This window comes from Marmota flaviventris, chromosome 2 (assembly GCF_047511675.1).
Source record: "Marmota flaviventris isolate mMarFla1 chromosome 2, mMarFla1.hap1, whole genome shotgun sequence".
NCBI lineage: Eukaryota > Metazoa > Chordata > Mammalia > Rodentia > Sciuridae > Marmota > Marmota flaviventris.
The window spans coordinates 3,774,548-3,788,467 of record NC_092499.1 but is presented as its reverse complement, the minus strand read 5'-3'; the positions used below and the strand labels follow the sequence as shown (position 1 = coordinate 3,788,467).

The following is a 13,920-nucleotide window of genomic DNA, read 5'->3' as shown; positions in this document are numbered from 1 at the left end:
TTTTGGTGGTGCTAGGGATTGAACGCAGCTCTCCCCCAGCCCTTTTTTATTTTTTGAGACAGGGTCTCGATAAACTGCCCAGGCTGGCCTCCAATTTTCGAAATTCCTGCCTCACAGGAGTGCTCCCCTGCACCTAGCTGAACCCTGTGAATTTCACGCCATCCCAGGAGGGGAGGGCTGTGGCTTCCTGCGTTCCTAATAACCCTAATGAGGTTCTGGACTCGGGGAAGGCTGATGAAGGCTGAGATCCCTTGCCCTAGAAGTTCCCCCTCACAAGATGGAGGCTGGCAGAGTTTGGGATGGTGGGCTGGGCTCCTCTATCCTTGGCCAGGGGAGTTGGGTTGTCAGCCAGTACTTCTGAGCAGCTCCTCTCATGAATCCATTCAACAGCAGGCCCCTGGAGCTTGTTCTAAGGACCAGAGGTAAGAGGGCAGGGAAGGCTCTGAAGGAGAGATGAAGAGGAGTCCCTGTGATCTGCATCACTGGTCAAGGAAGGTGACAGTTGTGTCAAGTGCCCTGACCCCACCCCTCCTCACTGGGCCACCGCACCTCCCAGGGCAGCCTCAGCCTCCTGCTGCCTGAGGGACCTGACACAACCACAGTCCAACGGACCCCTCTTTCCCAAGCCCTCCCTGGCTGCCCCTCTCCAAAGAGATGACATCCTCCTCCCCTGGAGCTCTTGGCTTTCAGGCCTCCTCAGACCTTGCAGGTGCTGGTCCCTCTCTCTGGAATGCTCTTCCCAGGAAGTGAGCAGGGCCTGGGTTCAGGCTGGAGGCGCTCCCTGACCTGATCTACTGGTGTCCTGCAAGGGGAAGTTTCTCCTCGCCAGCCCACAGCTGGGGTCAGGAGGGTAGAAGTTGCCCATAGACACTGATGAGTAAGTTCAGAAACAGTGAATCATGGCCGGGCGGAGTAGCCCACACCTGCAATCCCAGCAGTTTGGGAGGCTAAGGCAGGAGGATCGAGAGTTCAAAGCCAGCCCCAGCAACTGGGAGGCCCTAAGCAACTCAGTGAGACCCTGTCTCTAAATAAAATACAAACTAGGGCTGGGGATGTGGCTCAGTGGTTGAATGTCCCTGAGTTCAATTCCCAGTACCAAGAAAAAAAAAACAAACAAGAGTAAATCAGGCAGATGGGTGGGGTCCTCTGCCTTCAAGGGTGGAGGGCTGACACAAATTCTGGGATTAGGAGTAGGAGGGGGTGGGAATGCCCTGCAGGGCTGGGAGCAGGAAGAACTGATTCATTTACGGCAGCATGAGAATCCCAGGCATGCTGGGCCCCAGTAGAGAGGCTCAGAGGTGGTCCAGCCCAGATGCTGGCCCAAAGACCCAAACCTGCCTGACTTCTCCCAGTGGATGATAGCTCTGACCATGCTGGGGGCCCTGAAGTTGGAGGGGCAGTAAAACAGGGCAGAGAAGGCCAGCTTGCTTCCTCCCGACCCTCCCAGCACCTGGCCTGGATTCCTGCAGGACCCTGTGACCTCACAGGCATAGCCTCCCTTTCTGGACTCTCAACTAACCCACAGGGCTTGGGGAGGGCTAGAGCAAAGACAGCCGTGGGCTTCTGGAGCTGGGCTGGCCTGGGCCAGGTGTGTCCCTCTGCTCAGGTCTTGGGGCTGCCTGCAGGGGTGGTGTTGCAGCACCTCCACTCTAACCTCGAACATCCCAGGGCTGGAGGGGCTGAGAGGTGGCTGGGCACATGTGCCTCCACTTCCTCTGCATCTCCCGCCTCATTTTCCATTGTCCCCTGTGGGTGCTGGATAAATAGCTGTGGTTTGCAGTAAGTGAGAGGGAGGGGAACTGAGGCCAGGCCCAGTGGCACACACCTGTGATCCCTGAGGCAGGAGGATCACAAGTTCCAGGCCAGCCTGGGCAACTTAGCAAGCCCCTGTCTCAGTGGTAGAGCATCCCTGGGTTCAATCCCCAGTGAAGGAGGAGGAGAAGGAGAAGAAGAGGAGACAAGGAGAAGAAAAAGAAGAAGGAGGACTGGGATGTAGCTCTGTGGCAAAGAGTTTGCCTCCCATTTGCAAAGCCCTGGGGTTCAATCCCCAGTTCTAAAAAAGAAAAAGGGGGGATTTAAAAAAGGAGGAGCAGGAGAAGAAGAAGGAAGAAAGGGAAGAAACACAAGAAAGAGGAGGAAAGAAGAGAAGGATGAGGAGACACTGAGGTCAGAGGACACTGGGCTTGGCCCAGGTCACACAATTCAGACAAGCCCCAGTGTCAGGTTGCTGGCGTCCGAGACCAGGGGCTCCACTCGGAGGTCCCAAGAAATCAGGTCTAGCCACTTGCCCCCCAAATTAACAGTGAAAAGCAGGAAAGGAACTTTAATCAGTATAGCTGCCAGTACACAGGACCGTCCTTAGCCTGGCGCCTGGACAGGGGGCAGGGCACTGGTGGGCAGTCTGGGTCCAGCCAGCTGCTGGATCTTTCTCCCCATTGGTGGGGGTGGGCCAGGCCCAGCCGGTCCTAAGCAGGTTGCTGTCGCCTGGGGGAACTTCCCACTTTCCACGGTCTGTGCATCACGCAGACCTGTTATTCCTGGTATCCAAGGTGACTGACTCAGAGCCCAGGAGCCAGATGCGCAGCGGAGGCGGAGACGCAGGTGGCTCAATCGCCATGAGCCCTGCTCCGCGCACCCGCGCCCCCTGGCGGCCGCGGCCGGTCCCTCCGCCACGCCGCGCGCCCCCTGCTCCAGCGCGTCCCAGCCCCCGAGCCTCCACTACCCTGCGGGCTCCGCCCCGGCAACCCTAACCCCGGGGGAGGGGGAACGGGGGCCGCCCTTCCACCCCACCCACCCCACTGCGGAGCCCTCGCCACCCGCCCGGCCCTCCCCGGCTGCCCGCACGCTAGCCGGCCCATTCTGCAGGTGCATACACGGGGGCCAGGCACCCCGAGCAGCCAGCCTAGCGCCCAGCCTCGAGGCGGGGGGTGGGGTGGGGTGAGGGGAGGAACTGTCTAGGCTTCATCTCTGCCTCGCGGGCTGCAGTGTCACCGTCCCCTAGCAGGCAACCCCTGGAATTGGAGAGTCTAGTACTGTCCAGTTGGTGACATCACCCTAGCAGCCCACCAAGGGTCTAGTACTGTCCAGTTGGTGACACGGAGATCTCCAGAAAGCAACCCTTCACTCTGCCACCCTTCCCTAGCAGAGAGCTGTGCCCTGGAGGGCATTGGGGTCCCTGGCAGAAGTTGCTAGAATCCTCCACTCCTTTCCACCGTGGTGAGCTGGAACCTAAGCAGGCCACTAGGTGCTTCCCTTGAGACCCCTGTTAGGAGCAGGGAACTGGACAGGACTTAACAGCCCGAGAAGGGGATGATTGGGTGAACTGCCCACCCTTAAGAGGGCTGGACTGGAGCCAGGTGCTGTGGCCCAGGCCTGTCCTCCCAGCAACTGGGGCAAGAGGATCACAAGTTCCAGGCCAGCCTCGGGAACTTAGTGAGACCCTGTCTCAAAAAACAAACAGGGAGAGGGAGGGGGAAGGGAATAGCAAGAATGGTGGAAGGAGATGGTCATCATTATACAAAATACATGTATGAAGATTTGAATTTGGTGTCAACATACCTTATATACAAACAGAGATATGATAAATTGTGGTATACGTGTGTATTAAGAATTGTAATGCTGGGGCTGGGGATGTGGCTCAAGTGGTAGCGAGCTCACCTGGCATGAGTGCAGCCCGGGTTCGATCCTCAGCACCACATACAAACAAAGATGTTGTGCCCGCCGAAAACTAAAAAATAAATATTAAAAAAAAAATTCTCTCTCACTATCTCTCTCTCTCTCTTTAAAAAAAAAATTGTAATGCAAAAAAAAAAGAGTACATGTTAAAAAAAAAAGAATGTGTGTAGATATATCATAGATGTCTATTTCAGATTAAGAAAGTATCCTTCCATTATTTGCTAAGAGTATTTTTTAAAAATCATAAAATAGGTATTGAATTTTAGCAAATACTTCTTCCATGTCTGTTGAGATGATCTTTTTTTTTAATATTTTTTAGTTGTTGATGGGCCTTTATTTTATTTATTTGTATGTGGTGCTGAGAATCAAACCCAGTGCCTCACGCATGCTAGGCAAGCATGTTACCACTGAGCCATAACCCCAGTCCCTTGAGATGATCATTTAATTTTTCTTTATTCTAGTAATATGGAGAGTTGTACTGATTGACTTTTCTTGATGATTTCTTTTTATTTATTTATTTTTTTATGTGGTGCCAAGGATCAAAACCAGGGCCTCTTGTGCTAGGTGAGCACTCTGCCGCTGAGCCACAACTCCAGCCCTCTGATTGACTTTTCAATATTAAACCATTCTTACATTCCTAGAAAAAACAAACAAACAACAAGTACTTGCTAGTATTAGGTTGACCACCAAAACAGTGACCTAAACCAGTCACCTGTCCACCTGGCCAAGCCCAGAGCCCCTGTGGAGCGAGGGGGGTGGCGACAGAAGCAGGGAACTGGGCTCCTCCTGCCCCACAACAGCCAGGGGAAAGGAGGTGGGGCAGCTCCTCCAGGGCAGAGGACCACGGAAGGCGGCTGGAGGAGGACGGGCTGGGGGCTGGGGGCTCTTTCCTCTGCTGCTCCTCATCCTCAGGGCCCTGCAGAGGTTGGAGGCTGAGCAGTCACCAAGTCAACGTGGGCAGGGGAAATGCTGGCAGGGAGGCGAAACCAGGAGGATCACAAGTTCCAGTCTCTCTAAGTCTCTAAAGGAAAAAATTGATAAATGGGACTTTATCAAAATTAAAGACCTAGCCAGGGGTGGAAGCACAAAACAGGTAGTCCCAGCTACTCCTGAGGCTGAGACAGGAGGATCACAAGGTTGAGTCCTGCCTGGCACCTCAGTGAAACCCTGTCTCAAAATAAAAGATACAAAGGGTTGGGGAGGTGCCTCAATGGTAGAGTACCTCTAGATCCAATCCCCAGTGCCAAAAATAAAGAAATATTTACCCCCCCCCCCCACAAATTAAAGACATCTGCATTCCTAAAAATCCATTGATAAAATGAAAAGCCACAGACTGAAAGGAAATATTTCCATGTCATATATCTGGAATATAGCAAGAACTCCTGGAACTTAATGATACACATGACCCAAAGTTTATAGGGGCAAAAGATTTGAACCCTTTGCCAAAGAAGATATGCAGATAGCTAATAAGCACATGAAAATGTGTCAGAATCATTAGCCAGTAAAATGCAAATTAAAGCCACAATGAGATACCAATAATTACTCATCAGACTATCTAAAATTAAACAAACTGAACATGTAACTGTTGACGGGAACATGGAGCCACTGAAACTCTTATTGCTGGTGGAAATGCAGAAAGAAGCAATGACTTAGACAAGCACTTGGGTGCAGTGGCGCACACCTGTAATCCCAGCAACTCGGGAGGCTGAGGCAGGAGGATTGTGAGTTCAAAGCCAGCCTCAGCAATTTTTTTTTCAAAGGGGGGGGGGAGAGAGAATTTTAATATTTATTTTTTAGTTATCGGCGGGCACAACATCTTTGTTTGTATGTGGTGCTGAGGATCGAACCCGGGCTGCACGAAGGCCAGGAGAGCGCGCTACTGCTTGAGCCACATCCCCAGCCCAGCCTCAGCAATTTAGTGAGGCCCTAAGCAACTTAGTGAGATCCTGTCTCTAAAAATAAATTAAAAAAAAAGGTTGGGGATATGGCTCAGTGGTAAAAACAACCCTGGGTTCCATCCCCCCTGCCAAAAAGAAAAGGAAAGAAAAAAACACTTTGACAGTTTCCAATCCTCCCACCTCAACCTCCTGAGTTGCTGGGCTTACAGACATACGCCATGGCACCCAGCATGGTCTTTTTTTTTTTTTTTTTTTTTGACAGGGTCTCACTAAGTTACCTAGGTTGGCATTGACATTGGGATTCTCTCACCTCAGTATTCCAAGTAGTGGGGATTACAGTCATGCACCATCAAGCCCAGCAGCATCATTCATAATAGCTACAAAATGGAAACACACAGCCATGCATCCACTAACTGGTAAATAAATGAATCAACTGTGGCATATTGACACAGTGGAAAAGGCATGCCACGGCAGGATAGGCTCCAAGACATTGTGCTGGGTGAGGGAAAGACCACAGGTGACCTTATGTGCATAAGACATCCAGGAAAGGTGAACTTACAGATATAGAATGCAGACCCATGGTGGCCTGCAAGGACTGGCTACACACAGACTCAAGGGAACCTGGAGGGTGTGATATAAATTATCTAAAACTCCAATGTGGTGTTGATTGCACAACTCTGAAAGTTTACTAGAAATGATTGAAGCTGGGTGTGGTGGTGCATGCCTGTAATCCCAGCTACTGGGGAGGCTGAAGCAGGAGGCTAGCAAGTTTGAGGCCAGATTCAGCAATTCAATGAGACCCTGAGACAGGGTCTCACTAAAAACAAAAAATAAAAAGGGCCGGTCATGGTGGCACACACCTGTAATCCCAGTGGCTCGGGAGGCAGAGACAGGAGGAGCTCAAGCTAACCTCAGCAAAAGCGAGGTGCTGGGGCTGGGGATATGGCTCAAGTAGTAGCCCGCTGGCATGGCATGCGTGAAGCACCGGGTTCGATCGTCAGCACCACATAAAAATAAAATAAAGATATTGTGTCCACCTAAAGCTAAAAAATAAATTAAAAAAAAAAAAAGCGAGGTGCTAAGCAAGTCAGCGAGACCCTGTCTCTAAATAAAATACCAAAAAAAAAAAAAAAAAGGCTTAGTATGTGGCTCAGTGGTCAAGTGCCCCTGAGTTCAATCCCTGGTACCAAAGGAAAAAAAAAAAAAAAAAGTTCAGGTAGGGTGCCCCTGGGTTCAATCACTAGTGTCACAAAAAATAAAAATGAATTGCTTCACTCGGTAAATGTACTAAAAATGGATTGTACACTTCCTTACAACTGGGCAGATCTCATAGCATATAAATTATACATCAATAAAACTCTTTGAAGCAAAAAAAACGAAAGCACCAGGGCTAGGCCTTCAGAAAGGCTGTGGCTCAGTGTTGAGCCTAGCCCAGCCTCCAGCAAGGGGACAGCCCCTGAGCCTTCCTGCTCGTGCCTCTTCACGTCCCAGGTCAGGAATCCCCCTCTGGGCAGGAGAACGAGAGTTGTTTACAGAACCTCTCCCGGAGGGAATAGGGAATCTTGAATGACAAATCTTCCAAATCACAAGTGCATCCCCCCCGTCTGAACTCGTGCAAACTGAGACTGGAGCTCACTTCCGATAACAAGCTCCTGGCCCAGGGGAGACCGCCCAGCAGCACAGGTGAAGCGGGCAATTAGTGCAGGGCAATTAGGAAGGCTCCTATTTGGGGCGCGGCCCGGGCGGCGCTTCGGGAAAGGCAGATCTGCGGGGAGAGGCACACAGGGCCTCCCTCTCCCCAGGCCCGGAGGGGGCAGCTTCCCTGACTCCAGCCTGGAGAAAGGCAGGGGTACCCTCTGAAGAGTCGGCGCAGAGGTCTCCAAGACCAAACCCGAGAAGCAAGATCTGAGGCAAGTTGAGGGCAGGCACAGGAGCCGCAGCCCTCCTAGTCCCGGAGCCATCAAAGGGGGGTGGGGTGCGGGCTGGGCACGGGCTGCAAGGGGCAGACCGGCGCCGGGGCGCTCCTGCTCCGCCCAGGCCCCGCACGACCCGCGGCCCCGCCCAGCCCCAGGGACCTCGACTCGCCCACACCTCCCGCGGCTTGTCCCCTTCCAGATAGGGTTGGGAGGGTGGTCGGTCATCCTCAGACCTTGACCCGCGGCCTTCAGTGGGCCTGGGGTCCCCGGGGCCCATCAGAACACCAGGGGGCGCTGTTAGCCCAGCTCCGCCCAGACCCAGCTCCTGCCCGGCCCAGCTCCCGCCCAGGCCCCCCAGCTCCGCCCCAGCTCCGCCCAGACTCCCGCTGCCCAGGCCCCTGAATCTGTCCTGCCCGACACGGGTTGGACCAGCCAGCCGAGGGGAGCCCATCCATAGGCTGCCCAGGGGCCTATCAGGGGCGGCCTGGTGAGAGCGGAGCCAATCGGATGCCTCCCTGGGACCTAGCGCCAAGACTGACCCGGAGGGGCCCGCGGCGCACGGTGGCCACTAACTACCCTCCGCCTCGGCAGGCCGCCGGGAAGAGGAGGGCCAGCAGCGGACAGGGTGGAAGTCACCCAGGGCCAGCGGGACTGACTTGGGCTTGGGAAAGTTTGAGCCGGATCAGAGGCCGGCGAGCCCAGCCCTCTCGCCTGCCCTTAGCGGCCCCCCGCCCCTGGCCCTCCCTCTCCGGCGGCCTCCTCCTGTGCGTTCCTGTCCGGGATGTTTGAGGCACTCATTTTGTTTGCTCCGACACGGATTAAACTGAACTCACTACCGTCTAAATAAAGTCCCTCCATTTGCGCGCCATCATCGTCCACAAGGGGTAGAAAACCCATTGATTTTTTTTTTCTTTCTTTTTTTTTGGGGGGGTGGTGGTGCCGGGGTTGAACCCAGGGACACTCGGCCACTAAGCCTCATCCCCAGCGCTGTTTTGTATTTTATTTAGAGATGGGGTCTCACTGAGTTGCTTAACGCCTCACCTCTGCTGAGGCTGGCTTTGAACTCGATCCTCCTGCCTCAGCCTCCTGAGCCGCTGGGATTACAGGCCAGCAGGGTAACTATTGATTTTCAACCTGCAAACGGAGGAACAGCCTGGAGGACTGCGTCGGGATGTGGTGGGCTGTGCCTGGAATCTGAGCAAGGAGAGCAGCAGTCCTGAATACCAAGGGGGCCGGAAGCCTCCAGGCAGCACACCCATGTGCCCCTCGGGTGGGAGCCATCCAAGAGAGGCTGGAGGTGGGGGAACCTTTCAGGGTCACAGGGTGGCTGGCAAAGAAGACCAAAACTGGAGATGGATGATGTAGGAGAGTGCTGCTGAGGCCTGGCCAGAGAGGGAGCTGAGAGGGCCGGGGGACAAAGGGCAGCCAGTTGCCTTTCTTCAGGAGCCCTGTGGCTTTCTGCTCCCTAACCTCGCCCATGTGTCACCGGGATCAGAGACACTGAGGGTGTTGAAGAGCTGAAGTAACATGCAGTGGTCTGGCCTGTGGTGCCAGGGGGCTGGCGAACCCCTGTGGAGTGGACAGTCTGCGTTCCCCAAGATTATCCAGAGGCCCCTTGGCCACTCTGTCCCTTCCAGCAAGCCACTTGCTGTTCTCAGGCCCCTGAGGTGCTGGGGGCCAGACTGGGGGGTGCTGGCAGGAAGGGGCTCTGGCTGGGAGCCAGCTGGGGCAGGGTGGGCAGGGGAGCCTTGGACATACTCACACCCTGTGTAGTCGGGCAACCCTGGCTGCCGGGCACCAGGAACAGCCCTTCTCTCCTGTTCCCTTGGCCCCACCTCTATAAGGCAGCAGCAGAGAAGGATGACCTGGGGCAGAGAGGACTTCCTCCTCCTCCTCCAGGCCTGTGGAATTCCCCAGGGATGCCTGGACTCACTGTGGGGTGGGGTGAGGGGCCCAGGGAGGAAAGGACATTCCCCCTGCTATGAGATGGGGTTTCAAGCAAGGATTCTGTGTCAGACAGCTTTGGCTCAAGTCTCAGCTCCTACATGTACAAGCTGTGCAACCTCAGATGAATCCCACAACCTTTCCATGCCTCACTTTTCTCAAATGCAGAATCAGGATTGTAAGCATTAAGTGAGATCCTCTATGTCGTTAAGGTTTTGAACTCACTAATCCTCCTGCCTTGGCCTCCCACGTCACTGGGATTACAGGTGTGCACGGCCATGTTGGGCTACATGGGATCCTCCATAAGAGCCTTGAGGTGGTTAGGAGGAGCTGTTGGGATGGTTAACACTGAGGAAAACCAGAGAAAAACGCTGATGGGCAAGGTGAGAGCTTCTTGTATGTCTCTCTGCCTGGCCCTGACCAACTGGAGGGCCCTGGCCACTGCTCCTGGTGAGGCTGAGGCTGGGGAGGGTGCAGGGTGAGGGCACACCACCTGCATTCCCACAGGACACAAGTGACCAGCTCCTGGCAATTCCCATACAGGTGCTCTAGGGCTGCTGACAAGCAGAGGCCTCCTGGGGTCCCCTACCTGCTCAACTGCTGTGGACAGGTAATCCTCAAGGGGACTGGAGTCCACAGCAGGGCACCTCAGGGTGGTGGGTGGGTCAAGAGCATCAGAGGTATCCAATACAGTCCCTTCTGGGGCTGTCAAGTCCTGGGCCCAGCTGCCCAACTCTGTCCCCAGGCAGACCAAGGGCCACAGGTACTCTGCACTCTAAGTGGGCCCAGGCCAGGGGAAAAACTGCTCTCCTAAGCCCTGAGCCCCTCTTGTGGGCCCCTGGTTGGGAGAGGAAGCAAGCCAGCTGCCCCTCCTCCAGGGCAAAACCAGGGGTCTCTCCCTGGGTCTGCGAGCCCTGTTGTGAGGCCACTATGGCTTCGCCTGGGTCTCCTCAGGGTAAAGAGCAGATTCTTCATGGAGAGAAGGCCCACTGGAGGCCCACTGCCTCACTTCAGATCCCAGCACTGCCACTTCAGTCCCTTAATGTCTCTGAGCCACTTGTCAGTGAAATGTAGGAACACGGGGGTTCTTGCAGGACCGTGAATTGCTTATTGATCTGTTTCTGTTCATCAAAGACAATCTGCAGGGGCTGCCCTCAGGGAGCGCCAGCCTGGGGAAGGCCTGGGAAGCCTGAGATAGGGCCCAGCTCTGCGGCTGCAAACCCAGGGGGCCATGATACAGTGGGAGAAGCGAGGGCCATGCTAACCTTGGGGCAGGATGGACCTGCCGAGTGGACAGATGGGAGGGAGGGAAGAGCTTCCCAGCAGGGGTGCAAAGGCATGGGGCTGCCAGGAGACTCTGACCCTGCCTGGGCCAGAGGGAGGAGCCATCTGCAGACACAGGTGTGGGAAGGGCTGGAGCCTGAGGCAGGTGGGCTGAGGGAGAGATGCCCTGCATCTGGGGAGACGGAGGCCACCCCCTCATGGGCAGGCCCTGCCCACCCAGCCTCCCCATCCTGAGGTGGTGGGCCTGGAGTTGCGGGTGTTCAGAGGCCCCACCTCACATTCCCAGGCTGCCAGGCAAATGGGAGAGGGCAAGACCTCCTCATGCACACACCATGCCACCCCTTCCCCACCAGCTGGGCCACCGCTTTGGAACTTTTCCCAGCCCCCCACCCCACCCTTGGAACGGGGGAAAGGGGACTACTCTGCCATGCCCAGTTCTGCTGGCCCTACCACGCCCTGCAACCTGGAAAGGGGAGGGGGCTGTGGATCCTGGGCAGTTGACTGGTATAATCTGGTCCTCACCACAGCCCTCAAGGTGGGGTTGTTCCCAATCTGCAGGCGTAAGACTGAGGTCTGGGGAGGGCAGTGGGTCATGTGAAATGCCAGGGCTGTGCTCAGCTCAGTCCTGGGTAGCTAAACCACCCGGCCCTGGGGCAGGGCTGAAACAGTGCTGTGCCAGCCCAACCTGTCCCTGGGGGCTCAGGTCTTCTCCTCCAGCTTGCCCAGCCTCACTTCTGACACTGTGGCCCTGAGAGGGAAAGAGAGTGACCAGTTTCACATGGCCCCTGCACTGCCCGAGCTCTCTGCACGCAGGGATTCCAGGACCTGGTTTCAAGGCCCAGGTATTAGGACATAGACACCAAAGCCTGTCTTCTCTCTTGGAAGGAGGCAAACACAGAGGGGCTGGGTGGGTAGACTCTGGAGTTCTTAAAGTCTAAGCGTTTCATGTCCCCTCCTGCCCAGAGCTGGCAGATGGGGTCAGAAGCCCCTCATTAGTGTTATTGTTATTATTGTTTTGATGCTAGGGATCAAACCCAGAGCCTCCAGCAGCCTGCCCAAGTGCCTGACTGCTGAGCTGTACCTCCAGCTGAGCCCTTCATTCTGTAAAAGGGAGGCTGAGACCCAAGGCCTGGAGTTGTTCCCTAAGTGCCCTGGAGTGGGAGGTGGGGGAATGGCAACCCGAGACTACTCCCTCCCCTTCCCTGTCACTGTGAGCCAGGCCAGGCTGCCCTGAAGAGGCCTGGAGGCCACTGCCCTACTCGACCAGGCTCTCTGGATTGGGTGGGTGGATGGAGCCCAGTCCCAGGGAGTGGGAGCTGCTGCCTCCCATCTGTTCTCCTCCTCCTGCCCCTCCTGGGGATGGCTGACTCCTGCCAAGGATGACCACAGCCTGCCAGGCCTGGGGAGGGGAACATACATGCCTGACCCCCCCCCACCCCATCTCTCTGGCTCTGGGCCAGTTTTCCTGGGAGAAACTGAGACCCATGGGATTTGGACCTCCTAGGCCCCCAAGTTTCCAGACACACTTTGGAGCCTCCTTTTCAACTGAAAGTAAGAGGCTGCCAGACCTGCAGGCATGTCGGGGGCGGTGCTGGGGGGGGTTGGCAGGGAGCCTGGCAAGAGGCCTGGCAGGGAGAGAGACCGGCCCCTGGGGCTCCCTCCCTCTGGGGCTCACCAGGCTCCTCAGCCACCCCTATGTGTTGTCCCCACCTTGCTCTCCAGCAGACTGGAGGGCCATTAGGGTACAGGGGTGACCCTCAGGGCTGCCTGTGAGACCTCTTCACTGGGCCCACTCCCAGGAGGCTTTGATGGGACCAGGTACCAAGCCTCAGGGCTGGGGGAGGCCAGCCAGGCAGGGCCTCTGTGGCAAGGTGAGCTCTTCCCTGTGGCTCTGCACCAGGAGTGTTTGGCAGGTCGGAATTCAGAATGAAGGAGGCCAAAACCCAGAGGCAAAAGCATTTCTTGTTCTACTTGCGGTGGATCTGCTCACTGGTCACATGTGTGTCACCACACGGTAAGTGTACACCTGCATCTGAGATGTATTGGTGACCCGTACAGGCTTCCCACCAGGGCATGTATGTCTGGTAGGGGGCATGGGCTGGGGGTCCTTGGGCTGATACATCTCACTGGGACACACTTGAGCTTGTCCTGCCCCCTCCCCCACCCGTCACTTCTGCCTCAGCATCTTCTAGATTCAGCAACACATTCCCAAGATGGAGAGGCCACCCTGTGAGGCCTGGGCCCGAGGCTGAGGTGGCCAAGTTGTGCCAGGGCAAGGACCTGGAAACAGTTCTGTGTCCCCCTTTCCCCCCTGCAAGCCCCACACCTGGAAGGCAGGTGAGTGAGCTGCTCCTGTCCCCAGGGATTCAAGGCAAGCATCCAGGGCACCCGTGCTCAGAAGGTGCCCAGCTGCCAGGACAAGTGGAGGACGTGGTGAGGGCCGACTCTGGGGCTGCTGATGTGAGCCGCCCGTGCTCTTATACTGCCATGGGCAGTGCTCTTGGCTCCCAGGTGCCCCCAGCAGGGGCATGGACAGTGCTAGTGTCACTACAGCCTCTTGGGTCCATCTGGCTTCAGCTCCCAGGGCCTCTTGCTGGGTAGGGATGAAGGGATCTTGGGCCGCAGTGTGGCTGTTGAAAAGCCTCTTCGTGTCTGCCTAGCAGTGTTCTGTCTTCCTTCTCCATCCCTGTACACCCAGACCTTGCCTGCCTTCTTCAGCGTGTGTCCCTAGTGCCAGGTCAGGGACCAGAGGTCCCCGCTGGAGGAATGGATGGATGGAGGAAGCCACGGCCAGGAGCACTGCAGCGCCTCTCTCCCCAGGGCTCATGCAGTCACACCCCCTTCAGAGGTAAGAGCCCAGAGTAGCAGGGCCCAGCAGCACCTGACTATGACCCCAGCCTTGGGAGGCTGAGGCAGGATGGTTTCCAGTTCCAGGTGGCCTGCGGAGACCTATGAAAAATGAAAAGGGCTGGAGATGGGGCTCAGTGCCCCGGATTAAATCCCCAGAACAACAACAACAACAACCACAGATCCTTGCTCTGGCTCAGGCTACATTGATTTTCTTTTCTTTCTTTGCTGCACTCTGGGGGATCAAGCCCAGGGCCTGTACATGCTGGTCAAGGGCTCTGCCACTGTGCCACATGACCACATCCCCAGCGCCTGGGTCCATTTCTGTTGCTTTCCTTGACCTTTTTTTCCATCAA

At 55.8% G+C, this 13,920-nt stretch overlaps 1 long non-coding RNA gene across 2 annotated transcripts in view; it reads left to right on the top strand.

Moving 5' to 3' along the window:
• LOC114101644 (uncharacterized) overlaps window positions 1-13,920 on the top strand; it is a 23,500-nt gene extending 9,580 nt beyond the window's left edge. Inside the window, exons 2-4 of one of the 2 annotated variants that reach the window (XR_003584366.3) lie at window positions 12,618-12,731; window positions 13,436-13,565; window positions 13,646-13,920. This is a non-coding gene — a long non-coding RNA (uncharacterized lncRNA). Of the gene's footprint in view, window positions 1-12,617; window positions 12,732-13,415; window positions 13,566-13,645 lie in introns of both variants that reach the window. The other variant, XR_011706503.1, reaches the window with a different exon arrangement.